The sequence below is a fragment of the Ochotona curzoniae genome, unplaced genomic scaffold, assembly GCF_017591425.1.
Source record: "Ochotona curzoniae isolate NIBS_2020 unplaced genomic scaffold, NIBS_Ocur_1.0 contig_1071, whole genome shotgun sequence".
NCBI classification, from domain to species: domain Eukaryota; kingdom Metazoa; phylum Chordata; class Mammalia; order Lagomorpha; family Ochotonidae; genus Ochotona; species Ochotona curzoniae.
Window position 1 is genome coordinate 14,839,257 of NW_024464939.1, and position 26,554 is coordinate 14,865,810.

A 26,554-nucleotide genomic window follows, 5' to 3' on the forward strand; every position below is an offset into this window, starting at 1 on the left:
AGTGAGGTGGCCTAATGGCTAAAGTTCTCACCTTGAACAGACAAGAATCCCATATGGGTTCCAGTTCTAATCCCAGCAGTCCTGCTTCCCATCCAGCTCCCTGCTTGTGGCCTGGGGAAACAGTTGAGGATGGCCAAAATCCTTGGGACCCTTTACCCACATGGGAGACCTGGAGGAAATCCCTGGCTCCTGGCATCAAGTTGGCTCAGCTTTGGCCATTGCAGTCACCTGGGGAGTCATCGAACGGAAGATCTTCCTCTCTGTCTCGCCTCTTCTCTGTATGTCCGACTTTGCAATAAAAATGAGTAGATCTTTAAACAAAAACAATGGCTGGTATTACTGGGTCATATGGTAGATGGATTTTCAATTGCTGAATTATTCTGAATACTGACTTCCATGGTGGTTGCACCAGCCTGAAATCTCATCAGTAGTGGATTATGTTTCCTTTTCTCGTAACCTCGCCAGAAGGTGATTTTAGTAGTTTTCTGTATGTGGCCCATTCTTACTGGAGTTAAGTGGAGCCTCAATGCTGTTTTTATTTGAATGTCCCTTATTGCTGGGGTTACCACTCCTAGGGATATATCAAAAAAGCTTGGTACATGAGAAAGCAATATGCATCCCTATGTTCACTGCACCATAATCAAAGATCACAAAAACATGGAAGTAAACTGTATGCCCATTAACAGAGGACTGGATAAAGAAACTGTGGTTCATCTACTCTATGGAAGACTGCTTGGCTATTAAAAAATGAAATACAGCTGTTGATGGCCAAATGGGCTGAACTGGAGACAGTTCTGCTAAGGGAAATGAGCCAATCCCAGAAGGTCAGATAGTATATGTTTGTTCTAACATAAGATAATATGATGTCAAACCTAAGGATTTTACCTGTGAATCTTACACTGTAGTTCACTCACTAAATGCATGTAATGACCGGGAGGAAAAGGGAATGGAGAAGGGAAGCCAAGAGCTCAGGGTCAGAGCACAATCCATGGCTAATAAGAGCCCAGGCATTAGAACATTCTTTGCTACCTCCTGGAGTCTGCATTTGCAGGAAGCTGAAATCAAGAATTACAAGTGGACATTGAATCAAGGTACTCGAACATGGAACGATATGGGACACAGACTTCCTGATCCATTGCTTACCCACTGCGTCAAATACTCAGCCATAAGGGTGCTTCTAAATATGATAGATACATGTCTTTTATCAGAAACATGTTTTTTAAATCTTTATCCCAGGCTGTGGCTTGTTTCACTCGCTTGGCTAACAGTGTCTTCATAAAGCAGAAATTTTAAATTTGAATCAATCTGACCTATCAACATTTTGTTTTATAGATCATAGTGGTAATTTTCAACATCCTGACATAGCATATTTTATTTCACACATTTTATTGGTGAAGATCACGTTTTAGTACACTGAATAACAAGTTTTATCTCATAGAGCCGCTAAATATTGAGTTTGAAATGAAACATACATTACTGTAAACAATGGTTTATTAATTCTCTCCTTATTCAAATGGTTCTGAAAGTTTCAAAATGTTTCTAAATGACTTCTCTAGTGCCCAATTTTATCAGCATTACCTGGGTCTAGTTGAGAGTTCGGATAGAGCTCTATCTTATTCCTAAAATGATTATTATGTTTAAAATGTCTCATAGTATTGGAATGATGTAATTGAAACTGCCATTTGAAGCACGTGATAAGACACCAGGTGCAAATTCATTAAATTAACTTGTAATTGCTATCTTAGCTTTTTTTTACAGCATTCTCACTATTATTAAGCAGATATAGGGTAGATGCTTAATGTATTATGTTAAACGAATAGATTAATGAACCTCTATAATTTTTTAATGTTATGGACTTAGAATCCTTATCTTTCTTGAAGTATTTTCTAATTATTTCATCATCATTAACACTGTTTTCAAGCTTTGGTTCATCTATTGCATAGAATACTACTCAGCTATTAAAAAAAAAACAAAATGCAGTTCTTTGTGGCTAAATGGGCCCAAGTGGAAACTATAATGCTAAGGGAAATGAGTGAATCCCAAAAGGTTAGATACCACATGTTTGCCTTGATTTAACCTGTAATTTTTGTTTGTTTGTTTTTTTGCTTGTTTTTGAACCTGTCATTGATACTGTCTCAACTCATGTGTTTTGAAGAATTGAACTTGCATTATTTTTAACATATTGTTTACTCAATACTATGTCAATTAATTCCATAACATTGTATATTGTTGCTGATGTTTTGTTGGGGCTTTTAACTGACCGGGACTTTACTTTGTTAGGTCTACCTTCAGACCAGAGAAGGTCTTCCCAAGAAACCGCTGAACTTATCTGGACAATAAGATGCTGGACTCTATGCTTGGTATATGCTTGCAATGAAGGAATCTCAACTGAACTTGAACTGTGATTATGCAGCAAGGGGGAGGGATCCACCAAGGGGGGAGGGTTGTCGGAGGGTGGGAGGGGTGGGGAATCCCAGTGCCTATAAAACTGTATCACATAATACAATGTTAATAACAATAAAAAAAAACAAAAAAAAAAGAAAGAAAAAAACAACAACACTGTTTTCACAGATATTGTTATGCCTGATTTCCTGTGATGTTGTTAGTTTCTGACCTGAATGGTAAAACACTTTAAAACTTCTAGTTATGATTATGCATTATGTATCAAACTCTGGAGGCCTTCTCTCACCATCAGGGAATAAACTGTTTTTATAGGGATGGTATGATTTGACAAAGGACCACCTCGATGATCACTCTTTGACATAAACAAAAGAGCAAAACCTACTACCATCTTGGTATTTTGTAATGTCTCTCTTATTTAAGCTTACTCCATTTTATTTTTACTTATTTTTTAAAGATTTATTTTATTTTATTGGAAAGTCAAATGTACAAAGAGGAGGAGAGACAAAGAGAAAGATCTTCCGTCTGATGATTCACTCCCCAAGTGACTGCAACGGCCAATGCTATGCCGATCCGAAGCCAGGAACCAGGTACCTCTTCCGGTTCTCCCAAGTGGGTACAGTGTCCCAAAGCTTTGGGCCGTCCTCCACAGCTTTCCCAGGCCACAAGCAGGGAGCTGGATGGGAAGTGGAGCTGCCAGGATTAGAGCCGGCGCCCATATGGGATCCCAGCACGTTCAAGGCGAGGACTTTAGCTGCTAGGCCATACTGCTGGGCCCAGCTTACTCCATTTTAAAATAGGAAATGCATTCCTATCTAAGGTGCAGGTTACTGAAGAGATGTCCGCAGTGAAGATATTTTATGTGATTTAACCATGTAGCCTTCTGTGCCAATTGTCTTCACCTTCTCCTTTTTAATCACTGACATGCCAAAGACATTTTATTCAACTGATGAAATTATATTGCCTTCCTTGTCATGAATTTGCTTATGATTTGTGCACAATGTTGTTCTGCTGCTTTAGTGTAAGGGATCAAGTGATATGTTAACGTCTGAAAGGCAAGGGATATCTATATTGTTTTGCATTGTCTTTCAAGGATTAGTTAATAGCAATCATCTTAGAAATCATATTATGAATCTTGGGACACCACTAACCCATATCAAAGTGGCTGTGTTTGAGTCCAAGGTCCTATGTTTCCAATCCAGTTTCTTGTTAAGTCACACCTTGGGAAGCAGCAAAAGATGGTGGTAGTATTTTAGATCCATTCCACTCACCTGGGATACTTAGATGGTTTCTGGTTTCCTAGCTTCAGCCTTAGCCAATTCTGACTATTGAAGGCATTTGAGGATTGATCAGTAAACGGAAGATCTTTCTGTCTCTTTGTCATTAATATGATATGAAAATAATTGAATAGGTAAAAGCAAAAATAGTTACACATAAAAAAAGTTGAATTTAGAAATGAAGACATGGTCATTTTTATCTTGGCATATATTATCAATGTACACACTGAAATTTATTTGACAGAAATTGTTTAGGCTGATGAGAATTTTTTTTTAAAGATTCATCTACTTTTATTGGAATGGAAGATCTAGAGAGAGAAGGAGAGAGAGACAGAGAGAAAGATCTTCCAGCTTTGTTTCTCTCCCCAAGTGGCTTCAACGGCCAGAACTGAGCTGATCCAAAGCCAGGAGCCAGGAGTCAGGAGCTTCTTCAATGTCTCCCAAGCTGGTGCAGGGTCACAAGGCTTTGGGCCATGTTTTCCGAGGCAACAAGCTGAGAGCTAGACGGGAAGTGGAGCAGATGGGACATGAACTGGCACCCATATGAAATTTTAGCCTGTGCAAGACAAGGATTTAGCCACGGAGCCATTGAGCTGGGTTTGTGATGAACATATTTTGGCCAACTTATGAGTGCCTCTACTGCTGTCATTCATGATTTAAATCCTTTCTGCTTTCGTACCTACACAACTTTTTTTCTTTTTGTTCTTTCTACCTTTCTTTATGTCTTCATTTTCTTTCCTTTCTTGCTTCTTCCCACTTTCCTCACTTTCTTTTTCCTGTCCCTCCCTCTTGTTATGTTTCCTTTCCTTCCCTGCCCTGCTCTGCCTTGCTTTTCTCCTCTGTTTGTTTATCCTTTCCCTTTCTGCCTCTCCATGCCTTTCTAGTCATTTCATATAAACGAATCTACACATGCAACCCTAACATTGTCCTGAACCACGAATGCAAATGAGGTGAAAACAGTACCTAGTTACAGAGTTCAGAGTTTGTTTCATACTGTCTGCCATATATATGTACACTCACACAATACAACAACATCCAACACATCACACACACACACACACACGGTTCTGGAAGTTCCTCTGCATTTAGAGTTAAACAAAGGAAATAAGGATGCTCTCATCCCAACTTTTAAGTCATAGATTGGAGCAGGTATTCTTCATAATCTAGCAAAAGCTGCCTCATAAGACAGCAGCATCCAGTGTGGGCATCAGTTTGAATCCTGACTGACCCATTTCCCCTACTAATAGCCTGGAAAAGGCAGCATAGAAGGGTCCTACCACTCATATATGGGCAATACAGAAGAAACTCTTGGCAGGCTCTGGCTGGCCCAACCCCACCAATATGGCCATCTTGAGAATAAACAAGCAAGTGGAAGTTCTGTCTGTCTCTGTAAATCTTTCAAATAAATAAATCTTTAAAAATATCCACTTATTTTAGAATATGTATTTCCTTTAGATGTCTTACAGAAATGCTTTGTCTTCAGTTTTCAAAGTCTACTTTGATTATAAAATTCATATTATAGAAAAATCCCATATGGTTCCTGGTGGTTGCAACAAAAGGATTTAGCCTGGCCCATAAAACACTTTCAATGACAATACAACTTGTCACCATTGTAATATATTCTCTTATTTTTTAGCATTTCACTATTCTGCTTCTAAAGGTTTATTTGATAGTTTAGTAACACTGTAACTTGGATCAAATGGACTTGTTTTGTGTGATTACACAGGTCATATCCTGAAAGAAAACAATGCCAATGTTTTATACATCATTGCTTTCTTATATATCTAAACAGTGAATTTTTATCAGTTCATTTGAAATACAGTTTCAAGAAATACTTTAAAGATTATAGATGATTTGTGCATCTATTTATATATAAGAGAGCGTCTTTCCCTGCCTTCCCACTTGGGACATGTTGACTGACACTGAAATGAGTTTATAGAATTCTTAAAGTACTATTTTTGTTTTTTTTTGCCATTTGGTATCACAGAGACGTTCAAGTCAGTTATCATTTCTCCATTTATTATTCCTGAATGGAATCATATGTATTTTTTTAATATTTATTTATTTTTATTGGAAAGGTGGATATACGGAGAGGTGGAGAGACAGAGAGGAAGACGTTCCATCTGGTGGGCACTCCCCAAGTGACCACAATGGCTGGAACTGAGCCAACCTGAAGCAAGGAGCCAGGAGCTTCTTCTGGGTCTGCCATATGGATTCAGGATCCTAGGGCTTTGGGCCATCCTTGACTGTTTTCCCAGGCCATAAGCAGGGAGCTGAATGGGAAGCAGGGCTGTTGGGATTGGAACTGGCGCCCATATGGGATCCTGGTCGTGCAAGGCGAGGACCTTAAGCACTACGCTATCGCGCCAGGCCCTGGAGTCATATTTCTAATTTAAATATTCTAGTACTTTTACCTAGAAGTTTGGGCAGCATATGCTGTATTCTATATATTAGCTTTAAATGAAAAGAAAGGGTCTGTGTAGGAGCACTCTAAAATGATTCTTACTGTTGCCTAATACTCTTATATAAATTTCTCCATTTGATTATTCCATCGATTTATTGATTGGCTTCTTAAAAAGATTGTCAGACATAATGGGATGTCAATTGAAATACTAGATTTCAAAGAGTGCAACTGTCATCCTGAGTGTTCTCATTCTTTCTGACTTTTCTCAAGTATCACTCAACCAGAGTGGAAAAGTCCAAGTTGCCATCAGCTCTACGGGTGAGCTTGGAAATGTGTTCAACAGCTTGTCAAAACTTACGATATCTTTGACCTAGTGAAGACCTCTTGAGCAAGAGATATCTAGCAAAATTATGCTTAAATTCCCTACGTAAAGTAACTGAGAGAGATAATGCTTATTGTCTTCAACTGCTCGGTTTTTAAGTTAATTTGTAACACACTCTAAGACAGTCTTATTTCCTGTTTTCTCGGGTATAATAATCTTTCATATAAAATTTAGAATTCCATTTTGTTATGAAAGTTTCTTTCAATTATTCTTTATTATTTTTATGACTATTAAAATTTCTTCCCCAAATAACCTACTTGCTTTCATATGTAGCATATGATTTTTTTCCTTCTAAATCCCAAAGTATCTCAATTTGAACTCATTTTATTCGTTTATTTTACCTTTTGAGACTTACATATATAGTTTGAATATTTTTCCTATTTTGTGGCACATTATCATTTTGCTCATCCTAAACCATATTTATAATCTACTTAATCACTTCTTCTTTACCATTTTATTTCCCATCTTGTTCCTAATTTTTCTTTATTCCCAATTACTTTATTCTGTAGATAACTACTCTGGCATTTATTTAGTTCTACCTACATGACAAAAGTATTTGGTTGAATGTTTAGATCAATGAAATTTTATTTTTATTCAGTATTTGCCAATTCAACAGCATGGTTTTCAGATGTACCTATTCTATTATATTGGAGAAGAGTTCATCAATTTTGGATGTTGAAAATTACTTCATTATATGAACATATTGAGCCCAGAGCAATGGCTCAGTGGAGAAATCTTTGCCTGGCATGTGCCAGGATTCTAAATGTGTGCCAGTTTATGTCTTGGCTGCTCCATTTTCATCCAGCTCCCTGCTTGTAATCTGGGAAAGCAGTTGGGGATGGCACAAAGCTTTGGAACTCTGTACTCATCTGAGACACCAAGAAGCTCCTGGCTCCTGGCTTTGGATCAGCTCAGCTCTGGCCATTGAGGCCATTGGGAGAGTGAACCAAAGATGGAAGATGTCTCTCTCTGTAAATTTGCCTTTCTAGTCATTTTTTTTTTTTACAATCTTAAAACAAACCTTAAAAATGAATATATCAATCATATTTTATATTTTATTAAATAAATTGAGCTGTTCACAAATCTTTATTTTCTAATGCATTAGCATGTTGCAGATCCTTATGAATTTATTTTTGTGACTACATACCCAGAATAGGATTAGCTAGGTTTACAATGCAAATATATCATTCTTCTAAAACACTGCCACTCTGCCTTCCATAATGGCTGTACAGATTCATACTCCTGTATCAAATTTCGAGGGCTCCTATTTCTTCTGATTCTCAATATCCCTTTATACGGTTTACTTTGTTTTGTGTTTTGGTTTTTCAACATTGAGGTGCTAAAAGGTGGACGTCACTGACTCTCTCACTCCCAGACACAGACTCTTGTTATCTCTCTTTAGTCAACAAGAACAAAAAAGAAATAATCATAATGGGGGCTTGTGTGGTGGGTCAATAGGCTAATCATGCACCTTGCAGTGCTGAGATCCCAAATGTGGTTAGTTCTAGTCTTGACTGCTCCCCTTCCTTTCTGGCTCCCTGAGACCTGGAGGAAGTCGCAGTCTCCTGGCTTGGGTTAGGCTCAGCTGCATCACTCCAGCCATTTGGCCAGTGAACCAGTGGATGGAGGACCTCTCTGTAAGTCTCTTCTTCTCTCTAAATCTGCTTCTCAAGTAATAAAATAAAATCTTTAAGGAAAGAAAATGGTGAATTTACATTATTCTTGTTTATATAATTTGACTTTTTAAAATTGGCTTTCTGTTTTCTTATTAAATTGGGGAGGGTTTTTTTTTTTTTTTTTACATGTTCTCAATATTAACCCCTTACAACTGTTAGGCATTGTAAAAACATGATTTTGAGTTGAAGTCCAATTTTGAGCTTATTAAATTAATAATTTACTTCTACTTGTTTATTATTCTTGGGACATGATGATGAAGTTTGCTAATATTTATAATTTATAAGGAATCTTTACCACTTATTATTCATAGAAAATTATTTAATTTAATTAGAACTACTTTTGTAATTGAATCTATACATAAACATGATATTTTCCAAATAGTAAGATATTTTCTATTACATAGTAATTTTATACTTCCTTTTAACTTTGTATGTGGTATGAATACATTCTTATTTCAATAATATATTTGTCTTTTCTGACAAAAATATTCCATTTTTATTTAACCATTCCAAGTTTTTAATAAATCTCAAAATCCAGTATAATTTTCTTTGGTAAGTAAGTTTTTCTTTTCTCTTTTTTTAGGGGGGGGGATTAAAGAAACTGTCTCTCACAGAAATTTTAAGTTGCTGTGTCAAGTTATACCAAGAATCCTTCTGGAGTTCTTACTGCAATTTAATTTAATTTATAGAATATGAGTATGTGAGACAAATTGACTCTTTTTTTTTTTTAAAGATTTGTTGATCAATTTAAAGTGCAGAGAGAAGGCAGAAACAGAGACAGAGCTAGAGATTTTCACCTGCCGACTCAGTCCTCCACTGGCTGCCACAGCCAGGCCTGGGCTGCACGGAAGCCAGGAGCCTGGAAATCTTTCCAGGTCTCTCAGATGGCTGCAAGAGCCCCAAGTGCAATGCTGCTTCTCAGATGCACTAGCAGAGGGCTGAATGGGAAGCAGAGCATTTGAAAACCAAACTGCTGCTCTGATACTGGATTTGTGAGCTTCAAAAGAGGCTTACCTTGCTGTCCCGCAATGCCACCACCACATTATGTTTTGCCATCCGTGATCATAATGTTTCTTTTCATTAATGACTGCTATGGTGTTTTTAATATTAACAAGTTAGTCATAAAGACCATGCACATTCTTGGTTAGCTTAGTTTCTAGAAAATAGTATTAAATAGTACAATTTCTAAATAGTACATTTTTGAGAGAAAATCTTCTATATCAGATAATTTAGTTGAACTCTCATGTTTGATTCTAAGTGTGTACTTACCTGTCAAAAATGACTTGGACTAATGTCAACTGGATGATTTTATGAGCTATTAACTTTACTTAAGGTTTTATTACTTATTTTGTTATTTTTTTTATTATGGCTATTTTAGAATATTCTTGGATTTTTTCCAATTATTGGTCTTCTTGCTGTAGATGATACTTTTTATTTAGATGATTGTAGTTCCTTAATTTCACTTTTGAGAATAGATTTTTTGGGGGTTTTAGGATTGCCCTGGAAGATGTTTGTGGAAAGTTAGAAGACCATACTCTATCTCTGGAAAACAGAAGGAAAGGGCTGATCCCTAGGTGAAAATGTATAGGCAAACCAATCAAACAAACAAACAAACAAACAAAAAGCAGGGAGAGGTATTAATACCCTTGACACTCAACAGAACATAATCAGTGTCCCAGAAGGCGCAAAACTGTGGGAAAGTCTCCCACGAGACTAGTATACTGAAAGGAAAGAATGAAGGCATGAATACACAAGAAATACAGTTACTTTTCTTAACATCACACCCTGGCACATTTTGGTATTGCCCTGATGTTACATCTGAAGACACCTGTGCACAGGTATGAGCCATTATTAGAGACTCCAGCTGGAGTGGTGCAGGAAATTATTAATACAATAATATGGGAAAGAAAAAGAAGGGCAAAGCAGAGAGAGAAACAGCTGTCAGCCTCCCTCTGCTTCAAGTCACAGCCACCTCCTCAAGGTCCCTGGGTTAAGCAAATTCAGGGGACATCCATCTCATCACAGTTTATGGGAATGAAACTCTCCATGGTCGTGTCCAGCTGTGTGCCTCCCGTGGCCACAGTGTTAGTTCTGAGGCCTCATCTATCAACTCAGAGATTTCTAATATGTTGTTAGTATTGTGTCTGTGGATTCATAGTTCCTTCAGTTGTTTCCCTGGAGTTCAGAGAGAGAAACAATAGCAATCTATCCTCTAATCTCAGCCAAATTCTATTAATGGAGTTTTATTTCTAATCTCTTATTAAGTCAAGCATTGTCTCCACTGTTTTACATTATTACAGTGAACAGATGACCAGTGTCATAATAAAAACAGTAATTAAAACATTGATTGCTGTCTTCATTGTCATCTAAAATTGCTTCACTAAATATATTATCTGCTGCAAGTTTTCAGGAGAAGGTCCATGAAACATTTCTAAGATTCTTTATGCACATTCAAAAAGTATTAACTAAAATTTTGAAGTTTAAATAATCCTTAGCATCCTGTCTGCAATTTTAAAACGTCATCATTATAAATCTCTTCAATAGAATTTGTGATTGACTGACCTATTTCTTGGTAAACCCTGTTTCATCATGGAGGACTTAATTAGCTAATAAAATGTTATTCTTGTTCTGCTTTCCTAACCAATTCATAATTCAAAGATTACTTATTCCTTGAAAATTCATAATAGTCACAGAATCATCTTAATCTGGTGTCATGATTGTTAATTAGTGGATTGATATTTGTAATTATTCTTTCCTCACTTCTGGAAGTCTGTTTACCTATATTACTTTTTAGTTAGTATTTTAACATTTATTTAGATTGTGTGCTATATTTCATCCTGAAAATACACTTTGCAGTATTTTGTTCTTAATTGATTCAGGATAAGGAATAATTATGTGTCTGCATTTTTAGTTAACTAAAATTATTTTTTAATTCTTTACCTCCTACGCATGTCATTAAGTGATCTTTCATTTGTTGTTTTATGATCCTTCATTTGAATTTGTTGCTTTATTAGGCCTTTCCACTTCTAATTTCTTTTGAATTTTCCCAAGTCCAGTTTAAAATAGTTAATTTTCTGTTCTTGTGTAATGATTTTTCACAGATTTCCTTTTAATTGGAAATACTCCATTTTCTTTTTGTTCTAGTGTGATTATTGTCACAATTCTCCCATACTTTACTCTTAAAAACAAACAAACAAACAAAAAAACAATTATCTGAGAGATTGAAAATTACCGTTCAGGGGTTGACTCCCAAGGTGTCAGCAATGGTCAGTACTGTGCTGAGGCTAAAGTTGGGAGTTAGGAACTCAGTGTCTCCCAATGAGTAGCAGAAACTTACTTGAGTTACCACTGTTAGCTACCAGGATCTGCATTATCAAGAAACTAAGCTCGGGAGAAGGAGCCAGAAGATGAGCGCAGATATTTTCAGGATATCTTAATTGTAAGACCTAACACCTCCCTATTCAATCACCCTCGCACTTGGAAAAATATATTTTTGTGATCAAAATCTGTCTTTTGCTTCAAAAAAGATCAGTTTTACGTGTCAGCTCCTTTTGTTGAATTTATTATTTTTAACATACAAAGTCCATGAGGCATTATTATGAGCCTTGTATATTAATCTTCTTAAACAGATCATTTAATGCACATATAAAGACTTATAAATCCATCTATGAACCTAGGTAAGTTTAAATATAAGAATTAAGTAGCTCTCAGGTAGGGAAATATTATAAAATATTATAAAATATTACAAAGACTATCATTTGAAACATTTTTCAGTAAGTAAAACAAAATATTCAGAATAACATAATGAAAACTTCAAAAGATGTGATAGCTAAAAGGACTTGTAGGCAGAACCTAGACAACTTGAGATGAAAAATCTGACTCAAAACACTGGTTGATGAAACTGCTAGAAACACTAGTTCAAATGTTGTGTTTCAAGTCACCAAGAATTAAGCACTAATTGCTCTTTGTATAAGTTAATTTTAGTTTCATTCTATATTTCCTCTATGATTCAATGTGCAGTAATCAGTGTTTACTAAGAAAATTTTTGTGACTTAATAAGTGAGATACTGCAGGTGATAGGTGAATTAATAAAAAATCTTGCCTTCAGTTTGCTTTAAATATACGAAGGGAAGTTGGAAATGTAGAATTTGAGAAAATGATTTTCAAATTAATCTTTCTATCTTGACTCCAAACTTTATTAGCTGTATGATTTGGGCAAGATATTTGGCACCTCTGTTTCTCAGTGTTTACATCTGAGTATTCAGCTCTGGATTATTAGGCAGATCATATGAGTAAGCCAGTAAAAGCACTCCAAAATCTCCTTAGCATAATTTGAATTGTCTGGAAATAATAGTTGTAACATTTATTAGACTAAATATCTAAAATAGGATAAATACAATATGTAAAGGAAAAAGAGAGCAATTTAGTTGTGCAACTTTTACAGAAATCATGCTTTGGAATTACATTAAGTTTGGGAATTGCGCTCATTTGTGTAAGTGTGTGTGTGGCTTGTTTTAAGAATGATTTATTTGAAAGACAAAGTTATAGTGAGACAGAAAGATAGTCAGAAAAAGATATTCCATGTGCTAGTTTATTCCCCAGAAAATTACATACCTGGGACTCTAGAAGTCTGAAGCCAGGAGTCTGGAACTCAACTTGGATCTCCCATCTGGGCAACAGAGGCTCAAACTCTTGAACCTTCCTTTATTACCTTCTTAGGTACACCTACAGGGAGGTGTATCACTAACAGTAAGGTGGCTCAACAGGCACATCTCTGGCCTTGTAACATCTGGCATCTCATATAGGCACCAGTTCTAGTCCTGCCTGCTCCACTTCCAATACAACTCCCTGCTGATGGACTGGAAAAACAGAGATAGAAGAAAAAGATGACTCAAACCCTTGGGCAAAAGTAGTCAAGTGTGAGACCTTGGCAAAGCTCCTGGCTCTTCATTTGGATAGATTCAGTTCCAGATTTTGTGGCCATTTGCGGAGTAAACCAGAAGAAGGAAGATTCTCTCTCTAAATCTTGCTTACTAATTAAATAAATGATTCAATCTTAAAAAAAAATAGATCAGCCAGGACAGGAGCCAATGATTAGATGAGGTGCTGTTGTTACAGGCATTGCCTCAATTTGCTCCACCACGATGCTGGTCCCAGTATATTTGGATTTTAATCGGTATAAAACACTACCTGTTCGTCATTTTCTGTACTGATATGTGCATGCACCTGACTTGCAATACAGTATTCCTAAAGTGTTAGGATTAGGTAAGCATTTTTGAATCTGTTACCTAAAAAGCTAGTTGGGGTAGGTTGGGGACAGGGAGTACATATGCTTTTCTTGTTTCTCTCTGGGATGTTTGCTTTTCTCTCTCTTTTTTTTTTTTCTTAAAGATTTACTTATTTTTATTGGAAAGTTAGATATACAGAGAGGAGGAGAGACAGAGAAGAAGATCTTCCATCCGGTGGGTCACTCCCCAAGTGACCACATCGGCCAGAGCTGAGCCAATCCGAAGCCAGGAGCTTCTTTTGGGTCTGCCACGTGGATGCAGGGTCCCAAGGCTTTGGGCTGTCCTTGATTGCTTTCCCAGGCCACAGGCAGGGAGCTGGATGAGAAGCAGGGCTGCTAGGATTAGAACCGGCGCCCATATGGGATCCTGGGCGTGCAAGGTGAGGACCTTAAGCACTACGCTATCATGCCAGGTTTGGGATGTTTACTTTTAAACAGAAATCATTTGTATTTCCTAGTCAGATTTTGTGCAATGGCTTAGTGTTAAAACATGGTTGAGTTCCAATAAAATTTGCTAGTCATTAAGACATAGTCATATCCTCATAAACAGTTCTGGATGCAACACCATGTTGATTACCTTGACAGATTCATGTAGATCTAAATCCTACTCTTAGCTCTATACAGTTGGCACTGTACCAGTGAGTCTCAACAAAAATAGAGTATCTCTATTATCTTATTATTTCTTATAATAATAAAAAAATTGCTAATAATCATTACTATTAGTCTGATGATCACTGCAGATAGTTATTGAAAATTTGGGGTAAAAAAGAAATAAGCATAAATCCACAAAGATGAAAAATCATACAGTGTTTTCTTTCCCCAAACTGGCAACCCATAGTGTATTGGATTGCTTGTTTTAAAATGTTTGCTAAGACTACAATTGTGTAAAGAGTTTTCTTTAAGACAAAAACTAGATGTCCTGCTAAGGCAACCTTCCTAACTTGTATCAAAACTCAGTTTATATTCCCACAGATGTCTAACAAGCTCAGTATATGGTCTTGGATTATAGACAGGAAAAAATCAATAGCTTGCTGTCTCAAAGGCACCAATATAGATTATGAATCACAGCCAGGAAGTTATCAGTGATTTCAGCTGCCAACAGTGCTCAGTAAAGATACTTGCTACCTTATGTTCTTTTAATGTGAAGCTTTCATATAGGAAGTAGAACAGATCGGTTTTGGATAAAAACATAAAAAATTTTAAGAGAGCACAAGCATGGCTGTTCCGTGAAGAAAGAGAGTGACAGAGAGAAAGAGAAGAAGAAAGATAGGAAGAGAGGAAGAAAGAAAGAAGGAAAGAAAGAAAGAAAAAAAGAAAGAGAGAGAGAAAGAAAGAGGGAGGGAGAAGGGAAGAAAGAGAGAAAGAGGGAAGGAGGGAGAGAGGAAGGAAGGAAGGAAGGAATGAAGGAAGGAAGGGAGGGAGGGAGTGAGGGAGGAAGAAAGAAAGAAAGAAAGGAACAAAGACAAAGAACATCTCTACTCATGCTGTGAAGGGGCAAAGTAATGCATCACTCTCCTGTAATGCTATTATCTACCACCTCCTTCAAACAATACGGGTGGCACAGACTTCATCAAGCCTATTTAAATCATCTCATGCAAACATAGGAAATGAGAGGGATACGAAAATGTGGAACCCTAGACTTAAAATGGATTTCCAGTGTTTAAGTTCACTGCCTTACACTGATAGATGAAAAAAGGGTCCAGAGAATGCTCCTTACTCATACAGGTCATTCAAGCAAAAGAGGTTAGAGGCATGATTAGAACCTTCCTACAGATCACATTTCCATAAGGAATTTCCACAGTGTGCTAAATAAATATCTTGCATGTGTTCTTGAAGGCAAATACAGCATCTTTCTCTCTCTCTCTTCATATATATATATATATATATATATATATATATAAAACTATGAACAATATGTAATTATGAGGGGGTCTTCAAAAATTTCATGGAAAATGCATTACGGAAAAATGGCAACTCAAAATCTAAATCCATCCAAGATGATTTTTACATTTTAATTATTTACTTTTATTTTATCTGAAGGATGGAAAGCAGAGGCAGAGACAGACAGCAAGACCTTCTATCCACTGCTTTACTTTCCAAATACCAATGAAAGCCAAAGCCAGACCACATTGAAGATAAGAACCTGGAATTAAACATGGGTCTCTTGTGTATATTTCAGGGATCAGGCTATTTGACCATCATCTGGCACCTTCTAGGCTATAGATTAGCAGGAAGTGAAATAAGAATCAGAGGGCTCTGATTAAACCCAGGACTCTGATATGTGACTCTGGCTGTCCTAGGCGGTGAGATAATCATTTGGCCAATTGCCAAACCAACTGTGCATATCACTTTTCATCAAATTAAACTTAGTAATAAACTCTATTTTCTCCATGAACTTTCTGAAGTGCCTTTGTAGATTCTAAGCAACCTTGTGTTTTAATACAAATTAAAAGTTTTCTGTATATATATATATATATCTACATATACATATGTATTTGTTTTGTATATATTTATGCATTTATTTTATATATTTTCAATATGAGTTATTTTTAAAATTTTACTCATTTTCCTAACTCATACATGAAGCTATGCAAAACAACCTGAGGAAAAGTTAGTAATGCACTAACCAATAGACTATAGAAGACAAGGCACCCTGGTGACTGAAACAATATGACTCACGTGCTTGTTACATGCTTGTTATAGTTTTGGAGCATCAGTGTCCTAAGCTAGAAAATGGATATAATAATGACACAATGTCAAGAGGATGAAATTTAACCGAAATAAATCATAAGGTATAATTTCTAGCATTTAGTATTTAAGTTGCTAAGAGATAGTTGGTACATTTACTATTAAATATTCATCTTTATTTGAAAGGCAGATTTACAGAGAAAAAGAGAATCAGTGAGAGATCTTTCATGTGCTAGTTCACTCCCCAAATGTCTGTAATGGCCAGAGTGGCGGTGGTTCAAATGCAGGATTTGAGAAAGAAAAAGAAGGGAAGGGAGGATAGCATTCTGCATCATATAGCAAATATTTCAGAAAAACAAACAAACAAACAAACAAACGAACGAACAAGACTTAAGGTAAGTGATCATCAGTTGAAACTCACCATTTGCACCCAGCATGGTAGTCTAGCAACTAAAGTCCTCACCTTAAATCTGTTGGGATCCCATATGAATGCTGGTTCTGGTCCCAGTTGCCCCACTTCCCATCCAGCTCCCTGTTTGTGGCCTGGGAAAGCAGTAGAGAACAGCCCAGAGCCTTGGGACCCTGTACCCACATGGGAGACCCAGAAAAGGCTCCTGGCTTCAGATTGGCTCAACTCTGGCTATTGCAGCCACTTGGGAAGTAAATCACCGGATAGAAAATCTTTTTGTTTCTCCTGCTCTCTGTATATCTGACAATCCGATAAAAATAAATAAATCTTATATTAAAAAGTCTTAAAAGATTTATCATTAATCTAGAACGTGTTAAGAATTTGGGAGATAATAAACATGTATCCTTTTTTTGGAAGAATTACAGAAGAGAATGGTGTTCCAGCTTTTTAAAATGAGAGGAAGTTTGATGTAACTCCTAGGGCAGTCCAGTGTGAGGGACATATAGACATGTACAGGCACGTCATGTTTCTTTTTCTTTTTTTTTTTTAAGATTTATTTATTTATGGGACAGTCAGATATGCAGAAAGGAGGAGAGACAGAGAGGAAGATCTTCCGTCTGATGATTCATTCCCAAAGTGAGCACAATGGCCGGTGCTATGCCATTCCGAAGCCAGGATCCAGGAAATTCTTCCGGGTCTCCCACACGGGTGCAGAGTCCCAAGGCTTTGGGCCGTCCTCTGCTGCTTTCCCAGGCCACAAGCAGGGAGCTGGATGTTAAGTGGAGCTACCGGGATTAGAACCAGAGCCCTTATGGGATCTGGTGCGTTGAAGGCAAGGACTTTAGCCACTAGGCCAAGCCGCCAGGCCGCAGCCATGTTTCTTTGTAAAGAACACATCTCAGAGAATTCACATGGGCAAACAAGGCATCAAACATGTAATGTAGCTTTATTTAAACACTGTATATTAGACCCCATATAAAAATCCGGTTATCAAGGACATTTCTGCAATATATCTATATCTATATCTGTATCTATATCTATATCTATATCTGTATCTATATCTATATCTATATCTATATCTATATCTATATCTGTATCTGTATCTATATCTATATCTATATCTATATCTATATCTATATCTATATCTGTATCTATATCTATATCTATATCTATATCTATATCTATATCTATATCTATATCTATATCTGTATCTGTATCTATATCTATATCTATATCTATATCTATATCTATATCTATATCTGTATCTATATCTATATCTATATCTGTATCTGTATCTGTATCTGTATCTGTATCTCTATCTATATCTATATCTATATCTATATCTGTATCTGTATCTGTATCTATATCTATATCTATATCTATATCTATATCTATATCTGTATCTATATCTATATCTATATCTATATCTTATCTTATCTGTATCTATCTATATCTATATCTATATCTGTATCTATATCTATATCTGTATCTGTATCTGTATCTTATCTGTATCTATCTATCTATATCTATATCTTATCTGTATCTATATCTATATCTATATCTTATCTATATCTGTATCTATATCTATATCTATATCTGTATCTGTATCTATATCTATATCTATATCTATATCTATATCTATATCTATATCTATATCTGTTTTTAGATAACTCTCAGACCCAACATGAAGGCAGAATTCAGAAGTTATGACTAGGAAACTGACATTTTGAGATTTGATTATTGTTTTAAAATCTTTAGGAATGAATAATTCTCTTGAGGAACAGTAGTTTTTCAGCTTACTATTTGTTGAGTTTTTTATTTAGTGGAGTGTTAAATTTGTGGTTGTAAAGAAAAAACTAAAATATTGTGATTGTGAACATTAAAATAAAAATTATAGAAGAAGGGTGGTGGATGTGAGTGAGCAAAGGTAGGATCAGAGGTATTATTGTACTGTAAAAACTGCATTTCTGTACCCACACAGGAGATGTACATGACAGGCTCCTGGCTTCAGATCAGCTCAGCTCTCGCCGTTGCGCTCACTTGGGGAGTGAATCATCAGACGAAAGATCTTCTCTGTCTCTCCTCCTCTCTGTATATCTGACTTTGCAATAAAAAAATTAAGTAAATCTTTTTTTAAAAAAACTGCAACTATAAAACTTAACAAGTAAAAAAAAATTCTAAGACATTTTACTATAAATTTAAAATATTATCTTGAAAGCTAAAAAAAATTAAAAAGAGAAGGGTGGAAAGTGAAAGGAACCGAAATATTATGTTCTTAGAATTTTATCTATGAATGATATGTAAATCTGCTAAAAACTAATGAAAATTAAATATATATATATGGCGCTTGAAAAATAAGAAGGCTTATTTAGAAGGTGAAGAATACACATGGGCCATGTTGAGGGATACAGCGGGCCAGGAAAGGAGTGATGAGAGAGATGGCTTCCATCTGCTGTGTCTGCACTGGAATCACTTCCCTCTCCTCAGGGTCCTTAGGAGCTTGGTAAGGTTAGTGCTTACGACATACTGCACCCATGCCACAGGTTAGAGGAAATACTTCCTGGGGAAATGCTCATTTGATTGAGAGACAGGCCGGTAAAAATACATAGACCAAGGAAGAGTGTGGGTTTCAAATCATGAGAACAAAGTAGAGGCCGATCTACCTACTCTTTACCACATCCAGCTGCTAGCTGGAACACCCATGAGTGCAGTGGAGGTTGGCCTGGATCCTTGACCCCTGTGCCCGCATTGGAGACCTGAAGAAACTTCCAGCTATTGGCATCAGAATGGCTGAGCTCCTGTCCTTGTGGCCATTTAAATGTACACCAGCAAATGGCAGATCTCCTCTCCTCCTCTCTCCTCTCCTCTCCTCTCCTCTCCTCTCCTCTCCTCTCCTCTCCTCTCCTCTCCTCTCCTCTCCTCTCCTCTCCTCTCCTCTCCTCTCCTCTTCTCTCTATGTAACTCTGCTTTTCAACCAGAAAAATTTTAAATATTATAAAGAAAGAGAAAAAAGGAAAACATGCAAAATAAATTTGTTTTATTTCCATAAATTAAAAAAAAAATGTTTTCATAGGAATTGCTGACACATGGGCACATGGGTAGACCTTAAAGGCAGTGAAAGAAAGAACAGCTATCACTTAAAAAAAATTAAATGGAAGAAAATTTTGTTAGCATGTGCGAGTGTCCTGCCTGAAGGTGCTGTGGTTCATCCTTATTGCTCTGCTTCTGCTCCCTGATTTGCTTCTGGGAAACCAATAGAAGTTGACCTAAGTGTTAGGGCATCTGCCAGTTGCGTGGGAGACACAGGTAGGGTTCCAGTTCCAGGCTTCTAGCTTTGATCTGGTATAGCTCCTGCCATTACTGCCATTTAAGGAGTAAACAGGTGGATGTAAGATCTCTTCCTATCTTTGTCTCTTCCTCTCTCTGTTACTTCACCTTTTGTATGTAGATCATATACATACTACCCCACCCACATACACTGTTTTCTTAAAGTTAGTAATAATTTGTATACTTAGCATTTCAATGAATGGAGTAAATAAGATTTCTCCAGTTAAGGCGATATAAAGCAGGATACAATTACACAAGAGGAAAGAAACGCACACCCCAGAACAGATTATATTTGGGAAGCACCCTAGTTGGACACAGAGTTTGACATGCTTATAAGTTGGTTTAAATATGAATGTCCTATTAACAAACCAGATAAACATGAATTTTCTATGAAATTTGGTGTTATGTTAAATGCGTGAAAAAAAGATGTTAAAGATGATTTGCAGAAGAGAAATAGTTTTGTTTATACAAAGAAAGTAGATTGCATGAAAATTGAAGAATTTGTGGCGTTTAGATGAGAAAAAAGCTAGGAGATATTTAAATGAGTTAGTTCAATAGGAAGTACAGCCTGGTTTTTGAGTATAACATGGTTATTTTTATGGAAGGTCAACTGTAAAATTAGGGGTCCCATGTGTTCAAGGATATTATCTACACACAAATTACTGCATTCTCTGAAAATTTCTACAATCTGGGCTCTGTCAGCATTTAGTGAAGAGAATGCTGCAAGGTTAATATTTTCCACCTTAACTAGCCACCAGTTCAGAGGTTGCTGTCTGCGGTGTTTCCTAATATAACCTCTAGGATCCACACGGTTTGGATTTCGGAGGTCTTTTCTCTGGGTTGTAACGCAACCGCTCAGCTCCCCTTCGGCTGGAGGATTTTCCACGGTTCACTCTGGGGATCATGGTGGTTCACCTCCTCACCACACGTGGGGTGTAACCACACACTCCTCAGTAAGGTCTGACACAGATTGCAGGCTCCTCTTTCCTTTTCTCAGCTCTTTTTGAGAAATTCTCGCAATCTAAAGTATCTGTGATTCTTAATTGAGTATAATCGTAATGGAATAAAAGATGTCCATATCATTGGTACACCATTATTTCTGGGTGTGTCTGTGAGAGTATTTCTGGAAGACATTGGCATTTGGATTTATTGTCTCAGAAAGGGCATTGTTCATTCTGTAGCTCTGAAACGGACAGGAAGACAGAGTAATGAATTTCCTCTGAATTGGGACATCCGCACTGGTGGTTCTCAGGCCTGCAACTCCAGTTTTGTTTATATCATTGGTTTTCTTGATTTCACACATGACAGAACAGATTTTGTGACTTCTCAGCTTTTATAACCTTGTGAACCAGTAACTAACAATAAATATCTTTGAAATGATCTTTGCATCTGACAATGTCTGTATATCTACCTGTCACTACCTGTATGTGTGTATATATATATACCCATCTCTCTCTGTATATGTGTATAAATTCTGATTATTCCCTCTGCAAAATCCTGATCAATACACTATGCTTTAAGAATTCTAATTTTATTTTTTTGGTTTTTATTTCATTTACTTACTTGTTATATTAATGTTATATTATTCTTTGGTGTAAGATTCCCTTATTCAAATTGCTTCAAGATTTGATCTTCTAATAATATCCAGACTTTTAATTATCATCTTTTCTGAGTATTTATTTTTGAAATATAGCTTCCAAAACACAGTGCACTGGCAAGTTCTGTTGACTGTTTAATCTTTCAATTGAAGCATTTTGTCTCTTTACGTTTATTCTGGTTATTTGCACATCTGGATGCATTTCCATCATCTTTGAGCTTTCTATGTTTCTACAATTCCCTTTTTATGCTTCTTCTCTCAATTCCTCCCTTCTTTCTTGTTTATGTTTTTCCGACAAGTTGGAAATTCAGTTGCCTTAGCCTCTATTCTTACAAGTTTTAACATGTAAATGAAAATCAATCTTGTCTCATCAACCTCTTGGATCTCATCCTAAAAACATATTTGTGCCTTTATTAAGTTTACTCTGATTGATTAGCTAAGTCATCAGGGAGTTTTGTCCATCTCAATTTTTCAGAGTTACAGATCAGGCGACTGTTTATGCTCACTCTATGATTTGGTCAAATTAGGAAGTTATCGTTATTTTCTCACCCTTTCTTCTAAAATCATCTGTTTTCTTCTAAGACTATTTTCTATGCTTTCCTTTACTTGAAGTGAATGTTTACATTTTTCTTTACTGAATTTCTGGCATTAGTGATGTAATTTTGCCTTTTCCTCTAAAAATTAAGTTTTGAAGCAGCATGTTTTTCAAATATGCAATACTAAATTTGCCATGGTTTATAAGGTTTTCAAAACATTTTTAGTTAAAAACAATGCTTTCACTTTGCTTGAAACTTGCACCAAAACTTGGGTATCTTTTTGTTTTTAGATTTTTAGATTCTTTGGGCACGGTGCAATAGCCTAGTGGCAAAAGTCCTCTCCTTGAATGTGCCGGGATCCCATATGGGTCCCGGTTCTAAACCTTGCAGCCTCACTTCCCTTCCAAGTTCCCTGCTTGTGGCTTGGGAAAGAAGCTGAAGATGGTCCAAAGCTTTGGGACCCTATACCCACATGGGAGACTGGAAGGAACACCTGGCTCCTGGCTTCGGATCAGCTCAGCTCTGATCATTGTGGTCACTTGAGCAGTGAATCAGTGGATGGGAGATCTTCCTCTCTGTTTTTCCTTATCTGTATATCTGACTTTGCAATAAAAATAAATAAATCCTTTAAAAATATTTTTTAGATTCTTTAAATAAGGTCATGTCTGTGTCAGGATTTTTCAGAAAATATAATCAAGATGCATACGTATATAAATGTATATTTGTATATATGTGGAGATATATATATATAAATGCATTAACCATCACCACATCCTTTACCAGCTCTAGAAAATGTTATATCATATTTCTTTTCACATTTTCTCTGTTTTTTGCCTTTATTGCTTTCATTTGAATATGGCAAAATATGTATTGATGATGATTTCCAATCCTTCATGTTAGTAATTTCTCTTTTAAAGCCTGGATTGTTGTTGGTATGTTTGGCGAGTTTGAAATCTTTTCTCATTTTATATTATGTCTGTGTCAATCATTGTTCCACAAGGGAAAGAAAAAGAATGAGAGAGAGAAAGAGAGGAGAGAGAAAAATTGACATACCGCCTCGCTGGCCGATTGGGTGGTGGAGGCCGGCTAGCAAGCTTCAAGGTAGAAACAGCAGCAGCAGTTGGTAAGGAGAGCAGCTTAGGTCGTCATGAAGCTACTGTGCTACAAGTAGATTTTCCCACCCCAGGGAAATCTTAATCTGTTTTTAACACTCTTCGCTATGGCTGAATCAAGTGCCTCAGATATTTAGGAAAACATTCTTTACTTTATTGCCTGTGATTATAGACTTTGGCTGTATCTACAAAATATCTTCACAAGAACACGTAAATAGCTACTTGATTGAAAAATGGGGGAATACAGCTTAGCCAATCCACTACATAAAACTGACTATCACAAGATCCTAAAGCATGTTTCATCATTTTCTAATGTGATTATTTAGCTTTTAATTGTAGTATTATGATTGTTTTTTTCAGAGATTTAATTGGTTCATTAAAAATTTAGTGTGTGAAAGTACCATATAATTTTATTCTGGTTCTAATGTTTTTCTTTTTTCTAATTTATAAAATGTATTCTTTTATTTGAAAGGTAGAGCTCCTGAGAAGAGAAGCAGAATGGTAGAGATCTTTCATTAGCTGACTGATTCTCCAAATGACTGCAATAGCTATTCCTAAAGCCAGGAGCCAGGAGTTTCATCCAAATCTCCCACATGGGCACAGGGTTCGAAGGCACAGCCTCCACTGTTTTCCCAGGCCATAAGTGAGAAGTGGGATTGAAAGTGGATCATCTGAGATATGATCAGTTTTCCACATGGAATTCCCATGCATAACGGGGAAGGATCAGCCAGTTGAGCAATTACACCAAGACCGTAAATTTCTTTTGTTTCCTTAAGGATGTGACACTTCGGAATGGGCATCATCACATAGGAATTTAAGCTGTCACTTGGGATGCTTACAATCCTAAATTGAAATTCCTGGGCTTGAACTCTGACTCCTCTCTGATACAACTTCCTGCTAATGATTCTGAAAGGAAGTACAGCGGGCCCAAATACTTAAGTCCCTACCACTTATGTGAAGTCCACGGTGAGTTCTTGGCTCTAATATTTGCATAACTCAGATGCAGCCATTGCAGACATTTGGATAGAGGATGTTGTTCTTTGCCTCTCCTCTTTATCTCTGCCTTTTAAATAAGAATCTCTGTCTCCCATACAAATCTGATTATGCTAAAAAAGTTCTGGTTCAAGTAACTTCTTTATTGATTGTTATTCCATGGAATTTTGTTTCTGATGGCATGTGTGCACAAATGCACGAGAGGGGACATTTTTATCTGTCAGAATTCCGGGTGTTGATCATTTGAACATGCTCTTCTAATTAGAATTTGTGCTTTTGCTCAATGACAGGCAGCATTCTTAAATTCTTAGCATGCATCAATCTCAAATCAAGTTTTGAATGGGCTTTTATAGGATATGTATGTTACCATTTTGGCTCACATGAATATTGACTTTTGTTTAGGAATTCTCATAAGTTTCTCTTTCTACCAGCTTCTTTTTTCTGCGACAAAGACCAAAATAATGGAGTCTCTTTACAGGGAATGTTTTGTTGTTGTACCCATTAAGGGTATTCAGGCTTTTAACTTGTTCCTAAACTGACTTCATATTTGCTTAGGTTCAACACTTGTCTTTTGTCTCTTAATACCTGCTGATCATTAAAACCAGGGTTTAGACTTCCAGGGTAATGCAGATCCTCAGGCTCTTCTTTGTAATCATAAATTCTTATTGTTTCTGGGTTTTTTGGTTTCTCTTTACTTACAATTCAGCTTTACACTGTTCATCAATCAATCAATTCACTTTAAAGTTGCTTTCTTTAATTTTATGTGGCTATTTCAGGTTCTGCTTCATAAATAATTTTTCTGCAAAATCTCATCAACTATATGACTAGAAATAGAAATTCATTTGTTCCCATTGGCACATTTAAATCAAAATTTCATCCCCAAAGCTATACAGAAACTTCTTTTTTCAAAGTTTTGTTTATTTTCCAATTGCCAAATCTCATATGCCTAGTAGGCTGCTGGCATCACATAGCTTATTTTGTGCGTCGGATGACAGTATGCTTTGTTCTTGAGAAATTTTCTTGGCTTTGTTTTTTTTTTAAGATTTATTTTATTTTTATTGGAAAGGCGGATGTACAGAGAGGAGAGACAGAGAGGAAGATCTTCCATCCGATGATTCACTCCCCAGGCGGCCGCAATTGCTGATGCTTTGCCTATCCGAAGCCAGGAGCCTCTTCCGGGTCTCCCACGCGGGTGCAGGTTCCCAAAGCTTTGGGCCGTCCTCGACTGCTTTCCTGGGCCACAGGCAGGGAGCTGGAAGGGAAGCGGGGCTGCAGGGATAGAACCGGTGCCCATATGGGATCCCGGGCGTGCAAGGCGAGGACTTTAACCACTGCACCATCGCGCCAGGCCCTTTTTTGTTTGTTTTTGAGTAAACTGCTCAGCTCATTTTTTGTGTGTGTTTTCTTAATGTGTCTTCTGCAGGCCTTAAGCTTTTGCACTTTTTAATTTACATTCTCAGTAATCATTTACATTGTCTCTAAATTCCAGATTTGTAAACTGCCCCCCAAGAGGTAACAAGATATCAAGAGTATTTCTAAATTACAAAATTTTATTTTATTCCTCAAACTTAGTTCTACGAATAGTCGCATTGTTACCAAATGGCACCCTCATCCTTCTGGAGGTCATGAAGCCAAAATCTAGATTTAATCCTGAACTTTGCTTGTTTTCTTTCTAGTTTGCATTCTGTTAGGAAACAAACACAGATAAGAGAAAGAAAGAGACAGACTAGGAATTCACAGCTTAATCAAATTATTGTCAGAGAGAAAAATGAATCCACAGAGATTGACCTGTGCAGGTGGAGTGGAACATATAACAGGGGCCTAGTCCTTCAGCACATTGGACTTTATATAGTTGGGATATTGGGGATATTCCTAGGGATGAGGTAATTCCAAGAAAGTGAAGTTAGTGGATATAAGACCAACACTGTGGTTGGGAGAGCTCGTTGGGCACAAGGAAATACAGAGATAGGGTGGGAGTAAGTTAAACTGGCAGTATCTTCTATATTGTTCTCCCAGATGATACTGTCGCATCTGCTATTCCCCACAAAGTAATTTTTAAAAACAAAAATTGCTTCATAACTCCTACTAGTAACTTTTTTTTCACACACAGACTTTTATTAATACATGGATGAATAGATGGTTTAGACAGTCTGATGGGTTCATTTGCTTTGATGTCACCTTCTCTTCTCGTGTTTATGAATGAAGGCCCTGTGCTCTGCACCAGCCTCAAGGGGCAATTCCTTGGAGGTATCTTCCTCCGATGGCTCCTCCTCCTCTCCTTTTATGACAGTTTCATAGGCTCTGCGGTTCCCCCAACCCACCCAAACCCTCCCCCTATATTGAATTCCTCCATATTGTTACAGTAGTACAGTTCATCACTGGTCATGATTCCTTCATTGCAGGCATGGACCAAGCAGAGAGTCCAGCATCTTAGTGTACAAATAAATTCAACAGTTTCATTGGGAG